We start from the raw sequence: 17,672 nt of genomic DNA on the forward strand, positions 1-17,672 counted from the left end.
CTTTTTCGCTAGCGAAAAAATTTCGCCACCAATCCTATTCCCGCTAGTTGTCACGTGGTTCTTGTTGTTTTCAAGATGGCTACAGAAACTTCCTACGCAATAGACTAAATGTTGTAATTACGAATATTTAATATTTCTCTCACCCAGCATCGTTTTCTTTTTGACGTATCATTCTTTCCTCAATAATAAACATAAGGCTTAACATTTAAAACTGCTAAAAAAATTTCGTGTAATCGATAAACGTACCAAATTAATTAATCAAACTGCCCAATTCTAACGAACTTTGGAATTAAAATTTCCAACGAATTCACTTTGTTATTTAAATTTAGAAATAGTCTAACTATTAATATATTAACGAAAACTTATTTCTCGAATTTTATTTTTCGTTCACGTTTCATGTTATAAGAATAATATTTTTAGCTAGAGACTGGCAAAAGAGGTACAGTACGTGTCAGGGTCGCAAACCCCGAAAGCCGTAATCAGAAAAGCATACCTCGGTATTTCAATATATCCAATAGACTTTTGAGGGCACGAAATCAATCTTTACTGCACGCTAATTATCGTACTGCGAGACTTCAGAACAGCATAATAAATCCACAATATAAAAAACTTCTATTTAAAAATAATTACCTTAATTCGCAATTATAATTGAACCGTTTTTATATAGTTAATTGTGAAGAGCAGGGCTTAAAGCAGTCATGGCAGCGGAAAAAATTGAGAAAAGGGCGTTCACACTGAAAAAAAGCTAACAGTGTTAAAGTGAACTGAAGGAGGCGTCATTAAAAAAACAAACACAGACATTTTGTATCAATAACATTGCATATGATATTAGATTCATTATTAAGTGGACTGAAAGAATTAAGTAAAAATAAAGTAAAAAACTGTTTAAGAAGAGGAATCATTAAACATTTTTATATTATATCATCTGCAAATGTAATAAATCTGAATACGGGAACGAATGTAGATGCATATTGGGAAGAGCTCACCCGGCAGTTAATTGTATCCACTGATGACTCATTTTAAAACAATAACTTCTAAAGTAGTCAAATTTGACCCGGAAATAATTTAATATTTTTCCACTGGTATTTTTAAATCATTTTATGGCACCATGTCTCATAAAATTAAAAAAATACAAAAATTATGTGGATGTAAAAATGCAAAGAGACTGTAATATACGAATCAATGAATTTTCGTTTAATAACACTGAAGCAAGGAAATCGTCGCATTGTCAAAACAGCTGCAATGACTTATTCGAAATAAATTGGGATCGATCCTGTCATTGATACTAGGAGAGAAAGATACAATGTATACCGTTACAGTAAAAGTTAAGTATTCTACATTGTTATTTTATTACATCACAATTGTTGCACATAACAACATAACAATCGTGAGAGTACAGCACTCTCATGCTGCGAGAAAATTTGCTGCAGGTGGTGGTAAAATATTGGATTTTGTAATATTTCTCTGGAAAAAAGTCATAGGTTTGAAAACTACTGTGGGAATCGCTTCGGAATATATCAGTTGAGGAATACTAGAAAGCCTGCAGTTCAACTGTTATTTATTTTTGAGAAATTTAACTAAAAGCACGCCATGTATTTGCTGGATACATACGCGCCTGGATGCCCCCGCTGTCTCCTGATCAGTTGCGTGATAAAAATTTAACACTTTCAATTTTGCAACAATTAAAATTTATGTTCATTACGTAGCAATACCATTTAGTAATTGTGACCCAAACATTTATTTGGTAATTTTATGAATATTTTTTAAATGATTAAAAGTAAAATTACAGAATTCATTACTGGCAATATTAGTCAAATCTAAAATAAAACATTCCCCCGAGTACAATAAAACAATTTGTTAGTCATTCGACCCCAAGGTCCTAGAATATGAAGTTGGCTCTATTATAAATTTATATCATTTTCCCCGCGGAGGGGATTTCGAAAAATCCCTTCTTAGTGTACATTTTATTGACGTACACTATTAAAACACGATTAAAAGCGCAAAAAACCGCCGCATCTAAAATAGTATAGGCCTAATAGAAGCCGAGTTCTTCACGGTAAGCCTCAATCCTGTCACTCTCCCCCGAGGGGGGAATTTCGACATGTATATTATATAGAAACACGTGCGTATTCGAATGCAAACTTTGTATCAAAATTTCAAAGAAATCGGTGAAAAACTTTCGGAGATTAGCTATTAGAAACAAACGAACGTTATATTTTTATTTTTATAGATAATACTAGAAATCGAATTTATTATCGCTCAACAATTATTATTTTCGGTTTTTTTTAAGGTGAACAAGAACGAGTGATATCATCGTTTAAGCTAAAGAAGAATCGTAGAAACTAGAAAGTTTGCTTAGCAACTTACTTCACAAACTATTGGATTCTATACGACTTTCCGTTGCAAAAACATAAGTTTCTACTGTTAGTATTATATAAAATCTATTTCTTTCTTTTGTCCACTGCACTTAAATAAATACAAATGCTAGAAATAATGCCGTACAAAACTCACTCTTATCTCCGAACTGTAGTGTATTTACGTCTTAGTGCAGTGTGATTTTATATCAAAGCGCCGCGGCGATCGGTATTTCACAAGAATACAAGATAGGAGAACCCAAGCGCAAATTCCTACAGCATGTGCGGAGTAAGAGTAGCAAGTCTTTGGAAGCTTTTCGTTATGTTAGCCTATATACATTTACAGTACTTGTGTAGACGACAGTGCCTCATCATGTCGCGCACGGTCATGTATGGAAGCAAACTGGTAGCTATTTTGCTCCTGTCCGAATTTACGAAAAAAAATTTTACATGAGAAGTGAAGAAAGCGAGTTTGCCTGAGAAAAGCTAAAAAAGAGAAAGGGGAGTTACGAAGTAAACCTAAAAAAGCGAATAAAGCGGATCACTTTAAGCTCTGGATATTGTATTAAAAATCACTTTTTATACTTGTAATTATTACAAAATGTCAAAAAACTTAATTTTTAGGGTAGGCTAGGTTTTATAAAAAATAAAAATGCTAATAACGAGTAAAGTCTTCTATAAGTAACAGATATGTAATATCAATGGTGCGGCTTCTTTATATCGTTTAAAACTCAATTTCTCTAAAAAAACTTTCTTTTTAAAAAATAAGTGAATGAAACTTCACAGTTAAGAACGATAAGTTCAACCGTTGTTATTTTATCTGGACCGCAGTTCATCAGAGACAAAGACTACTGGGTTTTATCTTCGTTGTTCTTTATTTTACTATGCATTTCGGGTGCAATCTTTTGGTCTAAACTTGCACTCCTCATCAGGTGTTGCATTTCTACAAGTGGTAGAAAACACATTTATTACAGTAATTATTGTAGTGGAATTATTACAAGTTAGACGAAATTATTACAATTCTTTTACAGGTTACAAGAAGTTATTACAAATTATATCATTATTAGAATTATAGTGAACTACCCTTTTTCTTTATATTTAGACATTCAGTTACGAGGTGTTGATGAAAGCTTTGTCCCCTAAGGCATTTCTAACAGTCTTTCCGTCGGTTTACTTGCTTTTTTTAGTCCCTCTTATTTCCTCCCATACTTCGTCAATCTCCATGCCATTGTTTAAGTTTATAGTGTCGTTTTTATTAACTATTGCGAAGTGTTCTTTGAATTTTCGTAAATAACTGTCTTACTTTTTGTGGATTATTTTTACGCTTTTGATATCGATTATACATCCAAATTTGCTACAGCGATTAGTCCATGGTGATTGGTTATATTTGAATCTGATTGCTGCTTCATGTTCTTTTATTCTGGTTTTGAGTTGCCTTCCTGTTTCTCCTATGTAAATTGCCGGTTTTTTGCATGTACATTTTATTTTATATACCACTTCTGCTTCGTCTAGTTTTTCGTTATTTTTAATTTTATTGATATTGATGCTGTTTTTAATTTTATTTTTTAGTTTGGCTGCTAGTATAATACCATTTTTTCTGAAAACATTTCTATATTTTTCGTATGTGCCTTTAATATAGGGAAATGACGTATATGTAATATTCGCAATGTTATTTTTAACATTAAGTCTGTTTTTTATAAATTCTGTTATCCATTTTTTATTAATCTGCTTGAGTAATCGTTCAAAATAAAAGTATTTATTAGTTCAATTTTTTGTTTTTCTCTGTCTTCAACCTTAGATGTTGTTCCATATTTTTGGTAATGCTGTTATAAAATAATTTCTTTTAATTGTTATAGGACAATACGATTTGTAGTTAAGGAGTTTGTCTACATTGCTGCTTTTTTTGTATGGTTTTATGTTGAGGATGTTTTTTCCCGGTTTATAGTTACGTCTAGATAATTAATTTCATTTTTATTCTGTGTTTCACTTTCAAACTTTAGTGTATTGCTTAGTGTGTTCGCATAGTTGTATATTATCTTTTTATTGATTATTGCTTTGTCGTATATTTTTATATCATCTATATATCTATCCATAAAAACTATTCCATTTGTGTTTGCTAATTTTTTATCTGTTTCTGTCATGCATATTTCGGCAAGTTTTAATCCGATTATTGTTTCCTTACTAATACCATTTTTTTGTCTATATATTTTTTCCTCTATATGGTAATAATTATTTTTAAAACTATATTTTATTAGTTCTAGTAACCAGTTATGTATGTCTAGATTGCGTAGGTTTTTTTCAATGAGTTCTCATTTTATTGATGGGAACATAGAAATTATGTCCAGACTTAGTAACCTATATGTTGGTTTCACCTTTACGTCCATCAGTTTTCTTATTAATTCGTCGGTATTTTTATTGAGTAGGTTGAGTATAGGACTATTTTTAGTTTTTTCTTTATGAATACTTCTAAGTTAGATAATATTGTGTGTTTAAAATCTACAAGTGGTTCTGCATATATCGCCTGCTTTGTGGGTTTTAAGCCGAATTTTAAGTTGTGGTTTTCTAATGTCTTTGTAGTTGAGCATTTGTTTTTTCTTAACTGGTGTTATCTTTTTCTGTTTATATAATTTTGTGATTTCTTTTTTCATCCAATTTTTATTTATTCTTTTGGGTGGTTAGTTCTACAAAGTCATCTGTTAGAACTATTTCAGTTTTTTCTTTTTATTTCATTGTTTATTAACAATGATGATTTGGTTGGTTTTATCTGCTTTGATTAGGTTTAAATTATTTTTCTTTAAGTAATTCTTTAATATTGAGCATTTTTTGAGTATTCTTTCCCCCATCTCTTAACATTATCTCACCTAACTTAGTGCTGTTTTCTAGTCTTTTAATGTCATTTTTTATTTGGTTTTTTAAATTGCACTTATCTTTTATTTTTATCTTATTTATTTCTTTATAAATTTCAGACACTATATTAATTTTTTTATCGTTTAGTGGCATATTGTATTCTACACCTAGTTTCAGTATGTTTGTTATGTTTTTCGGTATTATCTGTGAAGTTTCATAAACTATTTTTTAAAAAAGAAAGATTTTTTTTAGAAAAATGTATTTTTAAACGAGTGAAATCTTCGTTAAGTGGGACCGAACTCGAGATATGACACACTATCCCCTTTATCTCCCCACCTCTCTTAATCATTCAAATTTAATAGCATTAATCCCCGTAATACAGAAACCTCTCTGCAAAATTTCAAAAATTTTCGACAATAAGCACAAGAGTTATTAAGCTTCAAACAAGGTGAAAAAAATCGCGCCCTTCACACATACATAGACAAATCTCTAAATCGTTTTGTATTTCTCAACGATTCACGGTCCCGAGTCCAAAACAGTCAAAATCTTGAGGCTCATTTGTTTACCGATCACCATACTTTTTCTCCGTTATATATAACAACAGGTAAAATAAATACTAAACTAAAATAAATTTTCTAAACTAGAGAAAGGTATTAATTTCAATAATTATCAGAAAAATAAAACACCATCGGATTATTCTACCGTATAGCTCACACAACTTCTACGATCTCATAAAGTATACATTTAAATCCGTGCGTAACGATGACTCCGAACAGTTAGCAAGGTCAAAGCTACACACGGTTAAAAGTGAAGAGCAGAACGTCACTAATAACAGGTATCTTTTAGATAACCTTTATACATTGTATATAAAACTACAGTATAGTCCTAAATTATTTAAGCTAAAAAATAAAGTCTGCATATAAAACTTATAAATTAATATATAAATTATTCTGTAAACAAATTTATTATTTATTTATATTCCTAAACGTCGGTTTATTTTAAGTCCATATTACTATAAAATCCTTCGTATGCGTTAACTTTTTATTTACCCCTGTAAGTTTTGTCCAATGCACATGAAATTTCGGTTATAATGGTTTTATGTTCTGACTGAAAATATAGGCAAATTATTTGGCGGAAATATTAACTACGTAATAAACGTTTTATCGATGTCGGATCTGCGTCGTACTTACGTTGCAGTGTTGCAGTGATCTCAGTGGCCACGTGATTTTTACCTTTCAAAACGGAATTTCCCTTTATTGTACTATTAAATATTTTTGCAAATGGCGTATTTTAAAGTTACTTTATTAAATTTAAAATTTAAACTTAAATTAACAAAGCTACATTGTGTCGATTCAATTTGAAATTTTTTAAAAGTGTTGTCCTGACCACGTAACGTATTATCCAAGAAGAAGTCACGATTTAACGAACCCGTTAGCTTCAATTGCTACTTTCTCATAAGAAGCATCAGTCGTGCTTGACTGGAAAATGTTTAGTATTTACATAATTTAAGCTCATTTTTGTTCAAATGATTTCATTTAATTTAAACGTTGTCGATAATTTTAAGTAAACAATATGGCATTTGATATCAATAACTCTGCTTTTTGTCCTTAAATTATTATTATTCAACGTATTTTCGGTTTATTTTTTAATACTTGACAAACACAGCAATCGAGTATTTCAGAACAATTTATTACACTTTGCTAATTATAAAATTTATTGCAATTTTAAATAATTGTATACTCGATTGCTGTGTATGATAAGCCCTAAAATGTAAATTACAACAACCTTCGTTCATGCAAAAATTACGTTAAATAATATGAAATTTAGTTGTTTTCTTTTTTCAAAAGACGTAAAAATTTAAATATAAATTGATAAATAACACTAAAAAAATAATTCCATTAAGTCTGAATGAAATACAAATATCTAACAGAATTATGGGTCAACATTTCATTTTTATTGTCAATTAAGTAAATATTAAATCTATGGAAAATTCACGGTTGTAATTAAACGTTGACTTCTACATTAAAAATGCTTAAGTAAACTTTTTTTTAAGGATTTTTCTAACCGTTGAAGCTAAAAACTAGAATTATTGAAAGAAAAAATAAGGAAATCGCTACTACTCACAAAAGGTGTTACTTTTTACCTTGTTTGTGGAGATTCTTTCACTGTAATTTTAGCTGGCGTCATTCTGAAGTTTTTATTTTCTCTTAACTTTTATTTATTAGGAAAGATAAATTCCATTATTCTCTATTCCCGAGTATTCTTCAATCTGAAAAAAGAAAGAAAAATAGACCTCGTCTACACAAGGTGAGTGCCTTACCACTAGACTATTGTCTTTGTCTACTTCCTGTTTCTTTTGTTTTCTTTCCACACGTGGGTCTAAATCCTTTCCAAGAATAAATTCCTGAACAAGAAGGGAACTTCTCAGCGTTGATAACCCTAATTAAGAAAGTTTCCCTACATTTAGAGAATAGGGTCTGCTTTTACAAGACAGGAAAATTTGTTAAAATTTTAGATTTGTAAAGAAATTTTAATTAAAAAGTTGAAGAAATTTACTCAAAATTTATCTGCGGCCGAGAGTGTGCATGTTAATTTGCATATTGGGAAAATCGACTGTTTCAGATAAACTAATTCGTTAACAAGGAAACGGCCAGACGTTCGGTTTTGTTAGCGAACAGAGCGCACGAGGAAATTGCCCACAAAATTAACAATTAAAGAATAAGCTGCAACTATCTCAATTTTCATATCGGACTTGTTTTATTCGTTCATGTGCGAGTAACGAGTGAAGATTATTCGAATGTGGAGTGATAATAATAATATATAACAAATAGCCAAAATATGAGGAAATAAATATGAAAAAATATAAATTTTATTTCACCATTATAAAAGTGTTAAATCTAAAGATACTTCTTGTTAGTAAGACTTAAATTGGCGTGAATATATTATAATCTACGGATCTATAAGCTTTAAACGTGAGAAATAATATTAGTAATAATAATAATGTTAATGATACCGCAAAATAATAAAATAATTATGTTACACGTAAAAATATTCTAAAATTGCACTGGACATTCCATAACTTTAATATCTAGTAATTTATCGACACGTCTATCATAGTGTTTTAGAAGGGTGTAACTTCCAGTCTTATAAGCTAAACACTCGATTATCACAAATTTTTTGCTAGGCACGAGAAGCAAACGTGGTCTGAAAATCCCATCATTGTGACCGGTCTCCAGAGAGCTATTTCTAAATGAGACGTTAGACAGAAAAAGGTAACAATAGAACAAACAAGGGCAAATGACATGAAACTTAATACAGAATATAAAATTTTAAAAAACATCATAGTGGAGAGTTGTTTTATTCACGGTACTTTTAAATATTTCTAATTACTTTTAAAATAATTTTAAAAGATCGGCTACGTACCAGGTAGGAACACCTTTATGCTTACAGCATTAAGGTGTTTCTACCTGAATGTAATTAAAGCTTAGTTATTTTACGTCGAGTCATGTGATTTCATAAGTCGATTTATAGTCACGTGGTTTAGAAGAAACAAAAGATGATGTTCGTTTTCAATCGAAAACGGAAGTTAAGGAAGTATTTCCCTCTTCTATTTAATAAATTCTGGACATTTTGTTTGTCGAAAATGTTTGAAATTCTGCTGTAGGTTTGTTTATTAAAAGGATTCATGTTACTAAATTTTGATAATTGTAGGTCGAAAAATGGGGAGATGATGGGGATCGTGTGTCATTTCTCCAGTAGGGTCGGACTTAATAACAATTTCACTCGTTATTAGCATTTACAGTTTTTTATAAAACTCATCCCTGCTCTCAACATTAAGCTGTTTGTCATTTTATAATAGTTAAAAGCATAAAAGTCTTTAAATAAAACAAATTTCAAAAACAACTAAAACAATTTGATTAAAATTAATATGTAACATTGTATGATAATTTGATAAATAACTAATTATTCTAGTCTTGTAAATAGTCCAGGGGCGTAGCTACCGTGGAGCAGTTGGAACAAACTGCTCCAGGCGCACGAATCATCAGGCCGCCAAATTAGAATAGCGAAATAAAAACTTGTAAAAACATTTGTAAAAATATTATAATGAAACTTCAAATTTTCGAACAAAACAAAAGTAATTAATTTATAGAAATTCGCTGAATTTTGTAGATTTATTAGTCACACACAGACAAAACGAACCTCTTATCTCTAAAGCCGGCTAAGTATTTTATTGCCTTGTTTACTCCTTTTCCGACTAATTGGCTGCGTTTCTTTATGCAGCGAGAGTGTAGCGAAAATGACGTCACAAGCAGCTATCGCTACAGATCGCTGAATCATAGTTTAGAAACGCTTTCCGCTCGAGAGAAACATGGAGGCCGTAATCTATCCTTTAATACCAGTTACAGCCAAAAGTAGTGCTTTAGTTAAAGAACTACAATATTTAAATAAAGAGATATAAAGATTTGAGCATTTCTCTTTCCGAAAATGTGAGCGAACTAAAGACATGGGAGATATATAATTATATTTAAAATATAGTATTTTCTTATTGTTTACATAACTTTCAGAGTCATTTTATAAAATTTTATTTTTCTTAATCTTTACATAATATTTTTATCAACGCAACAGTCACTTCGACTTTTTTATTTTTACAGCATAATATTGTATTATACACATTAGCGTCCATTTTTCTTTACGCGTGTAGTGGATGTAAAAGCTGCTTTATCTTTGCTGCAGCGATCTCTTGCAGCAAACATTTAGAAACGGTTCGCTACATTGCAACGCTGCATTTAGAAACGGGTTTCAGAGTGTTTCGCTGTAAAGCGTTTCTCGAGCGCTGCATTAAGAAACGCGGCCATAGAGTCCGAGCGCAAGTTACTCGCGCGCCGCCCTGGTAGCAAATATTTACATAACACATAGGATATGAGCGCATTGAAAACAGTGAACAATATTTAAAATTCCAAGTGTTTTATAAAGTAATGGATTTAATAATTAACCAATAAACTATTAGATTTGAATCCGTTCGAGAATTATGTACACTTTTTAAATGCTTATCACCGGCATATCTTGTTGCGTCATCTGATAAAAATATACTAGAAAGATCAGAATTGTTACAATCGGCATATCCCTTTAACATTTCGCCTAGTTTTGGACCTCAATTGATTCAAGTTAAGATGTAAAACACATTTTAAATTGAAGCAATACTCACTCACTTGTTTTAATACTCACTTAAAAGAAATTACCTCTATACGCCAAGTTGCCCAACTAATTTTTAATTCATGCTGCATCTTCGAGTGGATCCTCCAACAGAACAAAATTTTTCAAAATTAAAATTAATCAAAACGTATTTAAGAAGCAGCGTGTCACAACACCTTCTTAGCTATTTGGCAACTATATCAATTGAAAAAACAATAGCTCGTCAACTTGATTTAGAGAAAGTGATTGACCGATTTGCAAATGAAAAACCGAGAAAACAACAATTTTTAAGCCAACGCCAACTAGTATAATTGCCCATCGTTGAACACAATTTATACAGTTTATTATACACTAATTTAACATAACTTTAATCATCTAATTTCAAAACTCTAATCCAAAATGAAACTATTGATTTCATTATTATTACTGATATTCTTTCTAGAAACACCAAATTCCAATCGTAACATGTAAGCTGGAATTTTATGTTATAACATGAAAATTCGTCAAAGATATAAAGCAAGGACAATTTCCAGTTTATCGTAATAAGTAATTGCACATATAGGAGCAGCAAAAGTAATACAGAAGAAATTATCGAACAAAATAACTTTACATGGATATAGACAGAATTAATGTTAGCTGTTGAAAGAATAGGCCCTACTGAACCCGTTACCATTTTAGCCTTACGTATATTATAATTTTTGCGTTGTAAAAATTGTCCAGAAGACTAAAAAAAACACTCCCAAGTATATGTAATTCGAGTCGATCTGTAAAGGCTACTTATTAAAAAAACCACTTTCTCTCTGTGTGATCAGTTGCCTCCTTTCTTGAATATCATTACTTTTGTTTTAGAAACATTTATAGTTATTAACAGAATTAATTTTTTTTTTCACGTGATCATTTATTTTTTAGTTAATCATTAATATATAAAGAATATTTTTTGGATAATTTACTAGAATAAAAATTGAACCATCTTTCCAAGAAAATCCTTAAATTATAACGTGATGGACTTGTACGTTTAAAAGTATTAATTATTTGCCAAAATATTTTATATTGTATGGTTAAATTTGAAAACTTTATACAAAAAACAAAAAGTTATTGATATATATGAAAACAAATGGTTGATTTATATTCCTTACACTACACTGAATATTAAAGCAACAATTATTTGATTGTAGGCATATATCAAGTTTTCATAACTCAGAGACATATCCTACATTTTTAAAAAATATGCATTTTTTAAAACTTAACGACAGGTTACAAAATAATTTATGTAACGAATGTTATAAGTTTAAATTTTCTAAGTACTTTATACACTTCTGATGATACACTTAAAATGATATTGATACTATAATTTCGATCGTAAACATATACTGTCGAGTTATGTTAATTTCAATTCTCGTTACTTTAAGTCATAGCGTGATAATATTGTCGACTTTTTTAAAAGACGTAAAATAAAGTTTTCTTTATTACTGTCAAAATTGAGTCGCGCAAATCATTCATAGTCTCGTCTATATGCTATCTCTCTCATCTAACAGATATTAACTTTTATAGGTTTTAATGTTAAGAGTAGTTAAAGAACTCGATAAACAGTTATTTTTTCTATAAGTAAGGCTTAAATATAAGTAGATGTTAGCGCACGGATGTTTTATGTATTGTTAATAATTTAATTAAATTTATACAAAATAACATATAAATTATTTTAATGTAAGAACTTGATAAATTATTCAAAAACTAATGAGAAAAAAAAACAGTATTTTACTGCGAAACAAAATTATTTATGTATAAGTATCATTAATTAGAATCACAGCTCATATCTTTTTTACAGCACAATTTACGACCATAATGATCGAGTTTTTATTTAGGTGAAATGAACCCTCTTCCGCATTTATTACAAGAATATGAAAATAAGTTCGTATGCTTGTAGATGACGTGAGTTTTTAGTAGAAGCTTGTATGAAACTGGTAAAACAGAAGAAGGTGTAAAGCCTGTCTTTAGAATGTATGTGACATATAATAAATAGTATTATTGCCTAAACATTCAGAGGTTTTAAATATTTTAATTATCTGTTGAAAAAACAAAATTTTTATTTGTATAATGCAATAATTGCAAATTCCTGTCTTTCCTAGTTTTAGGATATAATGCATAAATGCATTAAAAGCAACAATTATAAGGTGACCAGATTTTAGCATTGGTAAAGCGGAACAAAATACATGGGGAGGGGGAGAAGAGGTGTTGTTTTGTTAAAAAAAATTGTTCTAGAGCAACAAAATTTTGTCTTAAAAAAACGCATAAATTGTATTGCATTTTTTAAAATTGCAACAAATGTAAAATTTACAAATATAATAAATATATATACTATTATAAATTTTTAAAAACTCTTTATTCTTTTACATATTTCTCATTTGAGTGAAATTGTGATTTGTCAAATGTCCACAATTTATTCACGGTAGAAAAAACGCGTTCAGTGGGGGCATTTGTTCCTGGTAAGAACAGTGCGTATTCCACAATTTTTAATGCGTTATTGTATGGAACATAGATTGTTTCAATTTGTTCTCTGTTGCGATTTTTGCTGATGCCCAAGATTAAACCTTTTCCTTATCAATATATATATATTTTAATAATGATACTTCATTAAAAAGATTATTTTCGGAAATATTGCTATCTGGAAAATGTTGACTAATGTGATCGAATGATTTTTGCACATCTTCCCAATTAAGTTCTTGTTTTAACATAACCTAATAAAAATGTTCAATATCATTGTAATGTCCCAGCAAAGAATGCCCGTTGTTTACACAGAAAAGAATGTGATCCGGGTCACATTCCTCTCTTTTGTTCTAAAGGGATTGGTCACAACCACCCAAGTAGGAAGGGTTGGGAAGGAAATTTCTACAAGGTACAAAATATATACAGTATCTAATATGGCGTACAGCCACAATACGAAACGATCTTTACCGAATCTTAAACATAAGACGCAAGTTTATGACACGTAATTGTGAAAAGTTTATGACAAAAATTTAATCCTTCCAAAAGGTCGGGACTTTTTTAAAACGCCACGGGATGAGAAACAAATCGTTAAAAATCGGGACTGTCCCGCTATAAGAGAAACATCTGGTTACCTTAAGTACTTAAACATGTATAAAGCAATAAAAACTTTAGATGATCAACTTGAGCCTCAGGCGACAAGACAAGTTGGTCAGTTAAAATCTCTTAATGATTTTAAGTAGCTCCATTTTTTTTATGTTTAGTATCATTAAATTCGTATTCAGATTCAATTCTTTCGCTTAATTACAATTAAGTATCTAAAAAAATCGAATTTAATTTAATTGTAAACGTTAGCACCAATAGCAAATCACCAATTTGCAGCATCCTTCAATAGTTAGTTAATCGAATTTAAGTTTTAAAGTGATCGTTTAGCACATCCGTACGTCATTCTGTACGAGTAATAATTTTTTTATAAACAGAAAAACCATCCGAAGATCCTTTAGATCCCACGATGACGAGAGAAGTCCAACATGGCCTATAAAAACAACTTTTTGAGTATTTGGTTACTGTTACGTGGCGTTACGCAAACTCGGCCATCAGCTGTTGCATTCTCGAAACGTCAACAACTGAAAAAACACGGAATTAACAGGCTTTGTACAAGATAAAATTCTTTTTTACACAGAATCCTACACAAAGTATATGTATTTCACTGGAAATATACCTTATAACAAGATCTTAAACTAAATCAATATTAGAATATAGTGATAAGGACGTAAATTTCCAACTTATTCATTTATCAGAAAAAACAGCACCTTTTTTATGCTGAGCATCTTAAAATAGTTTTCTGTTTAGTATGCTCGTTGCCAGTGCAAACAGACAAAGGTTCAGAAGAAAATAACGTACAGTACTGTAAATGAATAATATTGGCAAATACCACACGAAAAAGCACGTGATATTTCATAGCGATGCAAAAAATCCTGACAATCGTAAAAAAATAATAAATAAAAATCGTTGTTAAAAAAACTTATAGGCAGTCAACAACGATATTTATCAGAAAAAACGTTTTAAAATTTATAAAAGTTAAAACGTTTGATGATTGGTCGAAAAAGTGAACCAGACGGAAAAAGAAAAATGAATAAAATTTCTTTCATATATGTACACTTATAATAGTCATCATCATATAATATAAAATTATAAATAATTAATTATTTTAAAATTATACACATACATAAATGAATGTATGTATACAATTTTATTATTATAAAAAATAATTTATTTAAAAATATTCTAGAAACAAAAAGACCATTTAATAAATTTGAGTATTGTAAAAATATACAAGCCTTTATTAAAATATTATATGCGTGTAGTATTTTAAATTGTAAATGTCGCGTGTATCGTAACTATCGTTACACGCGTTCGAATGTATTAAATTCTTGTAATATTTCAGTTTTTTTAAAAAAGATCCTCAAATGATATAAAAATATTTTATAAATTTGAATATACAATTAACGTGTAAAAATTTTAATACGCTTCTCCTGTTTAAACTTCACGTGCTGGTGAATAGCTCGTGATCCGTGTCTACTATCAAACTATTCAATTGTTTATCTGATTACCTTTGCGTTAGTGTAGAAAGTCAAAGAATAATTAGTGATCTAACGAATATTCGGTTACTACCTGGTATTCGGCTTATTCGGCCTATTTTTCGCTATTCGGCCGAATACCGAATACCTAAAAACAGGAGTAAGAAATAAAAAAACACAGTAAATTAATCATTTTGATTACTTTTATTAATGAAATTATAATTATTAAAGTTAATAAGAAATAGCATCTAACTCTAGTATTAAATTATTTCGTAATTAAATAATATTATAGCGTTTATCTAGCCCGATATCTTATGCCATTAATGGCGTGTAGGTTAGAATGTATCGGGCATTAATGTTATTGTTTAGTTAATTATGTTATATTCGTATTCGCGTATATTTTAATATTTTTACGATATTTTAAAATGATTTACTAAACGTTTTATTGAAACTTATCGTATTTAATGAAAGAATTATTTATTTATTTCCAGAAGATGAGTAACTAAAATACAATTTATTTTATATATAAAGCAAAGAATGAGCATTTTTCATTATATACAAAAGATAACATTTGAAATCGTGTTAATTTTAAAAATATTGACAAAAACAATAGCAACAAAATATCACAAAACTTCACAAATAGAAACCCCCCAATAATACATTTGAACTGTTCCACAACTGGGGAGAAACTAGACTATACGTCCCCACTAAAGTATATCCTTAGGGTACTATTCAGGGTACTATTAGATGTAAGTTATAACTTACATCCAAATACCAACAACTGCCGAATTATATCGGGCTATTTACGGCTATTACATAAATTATAAACCAATTTGGCACTAGAGGTAGACGTTAGGCTCCATCTCATATTAACTTTAATAATTATTATTTAATTAATTAATTTAAATAATTTAAACCTACTGGAAGAAAAAATCGTAGTTACAGCAGGCCAATAGAGAGCAGGGTGCGCCATCTTTGCCATAATGCGGTTTGTGCGCCAATTTTTGTGCGTGCATTAATTAAGCCGAATAGTTTGGCCGAATATTCGGCCATTCGGCCACGCTCCTGGCCGAATATACTATTCGTTACATCACTAACAGTAATCGTTTAATTTAGTGTTTGCGATGTTCTTTCTACTGTGATTCTGGTGATTAATGCACTAATTATACACGTGGATTTACTTATTCGTCAAACACGCCGTTTACAATTATTAAAGATTTTCTCTTCAATGAATAACTTATGGTGGGATAAAAAAATGTGGCAATGTCAAAGTTAGAAACTTTGGGGACTTTTATACAGATGAGATAGTTTAATTTGGCCATCAGGAGCTTCTGCTGATCGAAACGACTAAGTTTGTTTGTTTAGAAAAGCAATTTTCTACGTCTGTTGATGTTCATTAAATAATCCCAAAGAGTTTTTGATGAAGTCTGAATAATAGAAATTTCTTCTTCTTTTGTTTTACTTTTTTAGAAAGTATGTTCACCGAAAGAGTGGCCCACCGTACCGTTACGCGATATCAAAGTGGCCCGTGAAAAAATTTGTCTATCATGTATACTGTCAACAAAAAGCCAACACAAGCTCGCCGGCGTATTCGTACGCCGAAAAGTTAAAACCGGTTTTCAGCCGGCGTAAAAATACGCAGCAGTCAACAGAAAGCTAGGAAATAAACATTTGATTTTTTAAAGCTTGTCCTGTTTCTAATTGGTGGTGTAATAGGTCTAGCGGAAAAGAAAAGCTGTCATAGAGCTCGTATAATTGACAGAACAAGAAACTGTATAGGATTTTAGAAAAATTAGCCGATCTTCCACGTATAAATGTATAAAAAAAGGACATTATGATATAATAGCTTTTAATAAAATTTTCATTTTACTTCAATTGTGTTTTGAAATATTAGCCTTAAGTATTGAATTAAACAAACTACTATTATTTCGTACTATTTAAAAGTCAATTCATTCTAAACAAGTATCGTATTACCACTAATTTAGTCATAATGATATCAAAACTAGAATTTTAATATCCATTAGTTTTATTACATTAGAATATGACAATCTTGGATTTCAGAAGGTTGTCTTTATACTTGTTGGATCTAAAGTAGCCAATTGTTTATAGTTAAAAGTGGGGTTTACTTTATGCACAATTGAAATCTTTTAAACTGTAGTGTTCAGAGCATTACATAAATTATAGAAATGAACTACATTAATAATTCAAAATTACATAAGTTGTGTACGTGAATGAATTTTCACTTGAATGTGGTAAATGACTTTTCAAGAAATTGCATCATTTCAATAAAGACTCTTGTTTCAACTATTCGCATTTTATACTACTGTTTTCATAACATTGTGTAAATACATCATAAAAATGTAAAAAAGTTTATTATACATTATGCAATTTTATTAAGTACTGATGATACATACAATTATGTACAACATACATGTAATAATGATTGAACAAAATCAGATAAAGAATCTTTTATAAGTTATAGATACAATATAAAAAAAAAAGAAAGAAATATTATATAATAACATACATATTGAAACAAATATTCTGAATTGTAGAAACTAGATTGCATTCTGTCAGTAAAATATTTAGAAGAGTGAACACTTATCTAAATATTCTCAACTTTTCAGCGGTCTTGTTGTAAGAATTCAGAAAGTCCAGACACGAACGGTCCAAAAATGTTCCAAATGTAATTTTTAATTCTTCCTCGGTTTTTAAG

The sequence above is a fragment of the Centruroides vittatus genome, unplaced genomic scaffold (genome assembly GCF_030686945.1).
Source record: "Centruroides vittatus isolate TY-2023 unplaced genomic scaffold, ASM3068694v2 contig_3196, whole genome shotgun sequence".
Taxonomy (NCBI): domain Eukaryota; kingdom Metazoa; phylum Arthropoda; class Arachnida; order Scorpiones; family Buthidae; genus Centruroides; species Centruroides vittatus.